Raw genomic sequence first — 7,331 nt, forward strand, 5'->3', positions numbered from 1 at the left:
AATGTGTGTATTGATTACTGATGCAGGCTCTTACAGCAATATGGAGTAGTTTGCTGGCCTTTGTGTGCGTTTATCTGTCACTCACTGCTGAAAGTACAGAACACAATGAATAACTAATATTTTAATATGTAATAGAGCAATAAACTGAGCTTTATAGTGTAAAAGCAGCCTTATTGGTCATAAATGGAAAAAATGTACATGTTTTAACTATAAATAGGTGCCAGTGAGTCCTGATAAGCTCACTTCCGTGTCAAGGTTATATAAGTAACTACTTATTTGTGGTTTTATGAACTGAGCAATTGTATGACGTCTGTTACGACACACTGAAGCTGTTGTTGCTGCTTCTTGACCTCTTCTTCAGAAAAACCTCAAAGAGCAATTACACTGGGCGGCTGTTGCTTTGTTGATGCTGAAACCCACAAAAATGATCAGCGGAGAAGCTGACATCAGAGGGTTTTTCCCAGTTGACTGTCTCATTATGGTGCCACCAGCACCAGATTTAAGCCCTAGATGAGTAAGTACAGTTTATATTATTATACAAAATATAAGCATTATAATGCTGTATAGCTCTGTATTTTTGTTTTTACTTCAGTTTATTAATTATCATATACACAAATGATAATGAATTTCTTTAGGTTGAAGAAAACTGAGTAAATTAAACTTAAGTGGTAACATTTGGACAAAGATGCATTTAAGTGACTTTATTCAGATAAATTCTGTTAACACATTTTAAATAAATTTGGAGAAATGCTGCATATGAGTCTTACTTCAATTAACTGAATGGAATTAGTACATTTAACTTAATTAACTAAAGTTACCTTAACAATAAATACTTGAGTTACTTTGACTCAAATATCTTTATTGCTTAAATTGTTTGAGTTAAATAGTTTAAGGCAGTTTGAGTTGAACTAACTATTAGCATGAATATTAGTAGCATATTGGCTCTTTATTATAAAGCACTTATTAATGCCTTATTCTGCACCACATTTTAGGTCATTAGCTAGAGTTCTCCTTCAATAAACTCTAAAAAGTAATTCAGTGAACCTATTGTCACCATTTAAATAAGTGTATGGTTTAATAAAAACTATACAAAACAAGTGTTAATAGTGTATAAATCAATCTAAACGAAGTCTTTATAACTGTTAAACGTTTTTTTAATTTGAATTTAAACCTTTCATAACATTTAAATGTTTTTCTTTAAAAACACATTTTTTCCATGTTCTTTTCTAAGGTCATATTGTTTCTTTTCTCTTGTTTTTATCTGCATATTTGGTGTTGAGGAAAGTAATCAAGTTACTTTAATACTGTGATACTTGGATTAAGTTACTGTCCACATTTTCAAACAGGTAATTAGTAACTATCAGATTAAAATAACCTCCCAACCCTGCTTGTAGTTCTGTGTTTTTTTTTTTTACATAATATTAAGCAAAGGACAATAAAATAATAATTCATGTGCAACAAGGTCCTTATTTACTATCAATAAGCGGTAATAAGGAGGTTATTGAGGGAAAACTCAAGGTAATGGCTCACACAGAATAAGTGCTTTATGATAAAGAGCCAATATGCTACTGGTGTTCATGCTAATAAGCAATGTGCATAAACACGTTGGAAATACAATAATCCTTTGTCACATATTTATCATTCTGTTCAAAAGTATGCCATTTTCGTAGCATTATTATGGAAAACATGACAACCAATATCAACATACTTTATTTGCTAAGGGATATAAATGTAAATCAGAGGAGGAAATAGCTTTTTCTAATTGAGTTGCCCTTATTGTGAACATGTCAGCGGCTGGTGGACTTGTTTCCTCTTGGCTGGGAGTAAGAACGGACCGATCTACGGAGCTCTATGTGCGCATTCAGGTATACAAAGGCTCTTAACAGGCCTAATTATACCTAAGCAAATCTCAGCAGGACTTCAAGGGTCAAGTGTTTGACCTCTGGGGTCACACCCTCTTCATGATTGGGACGCAATCCACTACAACCGGTGCGGCGCTAGCAATTAGCATTTAAGGAAAACTACAGCCACTGCCAAACCAGAAGTCAGACAGAAAGGTAAAGAAATATCTAAAACCACTCAGAGGACCACGTCCATCAAAAGAATAATAACCCCCCAAAAATAATCTGCCAGCTTTAGGCTAAGTCACGAGAATCGTTGTTAAGTGGTGAGAAATGATAGGTTTGAGAAAGAAAACAATCGGCCCTTAATCTGACAGGTGATGAACGGACGAGTGGGCGCTGACATCGACTGCTGCCGCTCAGGAATGAAACAAAAGCGTGAGAGATAAATGTTTTTCTCACTTTAAGATGTTTGGGATGATTTTGTACCTTCAGGATGAATTGTAAGAACTTTGGTTTCACACCAAATACGTGCCAACGTTCACATCAGCCTCTTGTGTTTAATTCTAATAATTGAATGTTACCATGTTAATGCACTAAACAAACATTACACTGTAAAAAATAAAAAAATACAGTAATGTTTTATAATGGAATAATAGTTTTTAGCTTTAACTTTACGTAAATAAAATGTTAGAAAAAATCTCAAATTTTGGGGGCTCATTAATTAAAGATATCTACACTGTAAAGACAATGAAATGAGCTATAAATACAGGCTGCTATAATACAAATAATCAGGATTAAATTTACAGCAGAGTGCTGTAAGCAGAGTGCTCTTCTTTATCTAATGTTCAAAAAGTTATAGAACTTAATCTAAAAATATTATCTGTGAAATTACAGAGATTATGCTGTTTACCACTGATAAGAAACTGTATTTGGACAGTTTACCAATGCTGTATTACAGCTGATAAATAAAAATGGTATTCAACAGGTTAAACATGTAAATTACCACGGCAATTATGGTAAATTTTATTAATATTTCCAAATATTTAACAAAATACAGAAACAATCTGTAAAATAAACGAGAAAAAACTTGTAAACGTACCTCTTTTTTTTCACATTATATGAACCATAGACTGAATAAATAGAAATGTAACCTGTAATATTTTAATTATAGAAAATGATCAGTTGTTTTACATTAATTCTTTGGCGCCCAGCTGCTAGAATAATACAGTTTTTTAACTCTTTGTAGTGGTTGTACTTTTCATAAGAACAGACAGCTCTTCAAAACAAACAAATCCAGACATTCTTCAGCACGAATCCAAAAGGCCAAAAGATGTTTTGTCAAAGCAGCGAGCGTGCAGAGGAATAAGAGTCAATTATAGAGCGGACTTTGTGGCGATGTAAGGTGACACATGAGAGCTGTTTTATCATGTTGCTCGACATTCGCAGGTCCACCGCAAAACACAGGAATGTTAATGAACGTAGCGCCCTGGAGGCAGCGCTTCCTGACACACGCTTACTTCAAGTGAACACAATGTCATGAAGTTTGGCAGGCTCAAACAGTTTATGTGTTTTGACAGAGGTCTGACACACGAGCGGGACTGAATGTGCTTTTTCTGCTGATTTATGGCAACTGGGAGGCAGATCTAATTTGTTTTAGCACTGGGAGAGGGTTATGAATCATCAGTCATACGTTTTACAGTGTGAGACAAGGTACAGTACCTGTCGCCTGGAGGGAAGGTTTGGAAACGGGAGATCTCGTCTCTAATTCCCCTCTTCAAACCAGATCTGGATCGCACGTGGTCTGCAGACGGGGGTTTAAAAATAACAACACAGAAGAAAATGTAGTAAACAACAGGTGAGCTGACTTATATTAATTAAATGTCATTGAACTCAAAATCAAAGTAAATTCCTATGTAGAGTTCAAAAGCTGTTGCACATTGAGGGGTCTAAAACGGAGGAAGCTCAGATTTTGTACACTCTCTCGATTCAGCCAGTCGATTAATGATTACAGGTGCCTAAGAAAACCTTTGACACGCACCACTGCAGTCACATTAATGTCAGCTGCATACACGAGGCCTCTCCGTCTACATCAGCCCGAAAACTGAAGCGCTCCCAGAGGGTACTGTGGAATTTCAAGGCTGCGCGCAGATAGATTGATATCAAAAAGTCATTTTCATGCGTTGGAGTAGCATTCAAGATGTGGAAAAATCTAATTTCCCAAACGCTGCATGTCCCTTTGGAAAAACAGTCAGTCCTACAAGTTCATCCTTCCTTCTTTAAGGTTTCACTCCACAAAAGGTGCTGTCAGGGTTTAAAGTCACTTATTACCCCTCTTTAAGCACCATAACTCACTCTACTTTTACCTCAGGTGTTGAAAAATGTCTTGTGTTTGGAAGGAATGTGTGTTTAGATTCAGAGCTGCAGCAGCAGTTGGGCAGCCGACACAATACACTCTTAAAGTGTTTAACATGGAGGTTACAGTCAAATAACAATAATTACTGTAATTCCACAGATAATGACTTATATTAAAGATAACTTTTAAAATTCAGATTAAAATAATAAAAATTCAATAATAACAGCAATCTGCTGTAAATGTAAGCCTGATTATTGTTATTATTGCAGTGTTCACCTGTATTTATAGCTCATTGCATTGGTTTTACAGTGTAAATATCTTTAATTAAACATTAAAAAGACAAAGAAAATGTAAGATTTTATGTAAAATTAAACCGTTATTTAATTACAATAATAATAAAATTTTTATGCAGATTATGTGAATGAAAACTATGCATGGGTGAACAAGTGGTTTAATGAGACTACAGGACCACAATTGGACTTCTTCAAACCCCCTAAAACACATAGAAACTGATACATTCAACACATTTCCTTCCCTGCCACTGGACCCAGTAACAACCTCAACAGACAGCATTGTTAAAACAGTCAGATGCTCCCATATAACCGGTCAGACGTATCAAAACTGCTGAAAAACAGAGCATCATATGATCCTGTATGGTTGGAGTTTCTTCCACCTCAAGAACTCGATCTTATCTTATAATCCTTCAGAATAATGTCATAAAAACAGAATAAAACTTGCTGCATCATACTTCTACCGGTTGGTGATGCAGTAATAACCTCACTGTTGTGTGTTTAATAATTAATGTTACAAAACTTTGTCTGCAGTCACATGTGCTGTATTGACTAATCAGGGAGGAGTTGTTGTTGTGATTTCTGCTATTTTCAGACGTTCAGACTGTGACTCATTTCCACACTTAACGTCTTAAAGTATCACACCCTCGAGTGTTTTTTTGGGGGCCTAAAGACCATGTGAGACTGTGGGTGAAGTGAAATGCCTGCAGCGTGAGTCAGGAGGCATCGTAACAACAACAAAACCACAAGTCAGACTCTGATCCACCCGCCACTTCTGGAAGGAAGCCAAGCATCTCTGGAAGTCTACATTAACATCTGAATCTTTGTAATAAAGGCTGAAAGTGTCTGGTGAACTTTAGGATGACCTGAAGTGTCAGAATAATAATTATCTTTATAAATAGAAGCCAAACTGTGGCACCCAACTCCATTTTCATGTTTATTTCACTAGCTTTTATATTTCATTTCTGTTTTTCCCTTTATGGCTCTAACAGCTGGAATATTTAGCTCCAACATTCATTAAAAGCAAAATGAAAACAGAGATTTGTTTAGCTGTGGTTGCGTTTTTTTCCACTGCTGGTTTGTGGAGCACATTATATCTCCCTGAGAATGAAAGATGCTGTATGAAAATACATGAAAAACTGCACTATAACAATAAAAAAAGTCTAAATTATGCGTTATTAACGCTGGATTAAAGCTCCAGTGTCTAACATTTAGAGAGTTTATTGAGGATTGAGGATTTACTGACGCTGAATCCTACACTCTTACGTCCGCTAAATGTTTAAATGTTTTTCCGTGCGTTGTACACCCGCCGTAGTTTTTTGCCTTTGTGTCTGAAAGGGGAGGGTGAAGCGAGGCAGTTGCAACTACACCGCTATATACCACTAAATCCCACATAGTGAACCTTTAAGTAAGTCAAAATTATGATGTCAAAATCACAGAGTCTGTTCCTGTGATTGCTTCATCATTCATCTCCAACGTCAAGATGTTGCCCTTAAAAACTATTTAGACTGCAGAGAAACCAGTGTGTGAAACTGTAGCTGACCCTCGTTTGTTACAAGTTTGAGCTGTGAATAATCTGATGTGTACAGGCGTCTTCCCCCGAGAGGAGCAGCCTGTATCAGATGGCGAGGTGGCGAACGTGTCAGCACCAAACCCCTCACTTTAATTTTACAGCGTGTCGAAGAAACAGCAGAAGACTGATAAGGTGAGGACGGGGCTGCGGGCGGCGGCTGAGGATGCCTCGGGTAAAAGAAAACCTGGAGATGTAACATGCATATTTTGATAAGTGCAGTGGAACATTCCAGTCATTCTCCACCATAAATACAACGAGAGAACGAGCGGCGACGCCCCTCAGAGCGAGATCCCTCTTCTTCTTCTTCTTCTTCTCTTCCCCCCTCGCTGCTGCTTCATTCAGATGTGCCTTGCGCTCACCAGACATGATGGGCCTCGCTTTAGAAAGTTTCCACTTGTCTGAAATGTTGAAAGGCACTCAGACGTGTTTATGTTCACGTTTTAGTGACTGTTTCTCATAGAGAAATGCAAGATCACCCACATTCCAAGGAACCAGCGGTGGAAGAAAAATAAAAGTATCCAAATACTTTAGTTTTAAAAACACCACAGTGGAAAAGTACTCTGTTACACGCCAAAAATCATTTTTTTCTCTACAGTTTTAGGGAATTTTCAGAGGAGCTGAAGAAATAAGGAGAAAAATAGGTCGGGACCTTTACTAGGGGTCCCCAAAGCTTCACGGGGGATCGTGAGGTCTTCTATGATTTAAAGGCGAGCTAGAAAACTAAACTAAACATTTTGAAGTTTAGACCGAGCAGTCTTCTCAGGAATTTAAAAATGGCGCTCCCTGAATGCTCCAGATGGATCCTGGATCACCGCGTCCAACTGACCCGAGCGGTTGACGAGCGCGTCCTCCCGTCATCAATATTCATGAGAAAGGAAGCCAGCGCGGCCCTCATTAGAATATTCATACTGCCGAGGGTCCGTGAGAATGACGTGCGGGGCCTTTATGACTATTCATGAATGTGATGTTGAAGAAGGAACCGTTTTCAGTGGGGACGCCCCCCTCCGATGATCAGAACCTCCGATAATGAGAGCCTCATTCATACGTGTACAGTGAGCAAGCTGCCATTTTTGTTGCCTGATTAAGCCTGATGTTTATCCCTGTTTCTAGGTCAGGGAGAGGCATACCAAAAGCATTAGAGCATCAAGAATCGGGCTGATGACTTGGTTAAGAAAACACTGTACACCGGACGTTATTTAACCCCGACCACCAGCTCCGACTAACTACTTCCTTACAAATAAGCAGCAAATTTAATCTTTTTTTTTTTTTTT

The sequence above is a fragment of the Morone saxatilis genome, unplaced genomic scaffold, assembly GCF_004916995.1.
Source record: "Morone saxatilis isolate NCDOM2014 unplaced genomic scaffold, NCSU_SB_2.0 Contig6, whole genome shotgun sequence".
Taxonomy (NCBI): Eukaryota; Metazoa; Chordata; class Actinopteri; family Moronidae; genus Morone; species Morone saxatilis.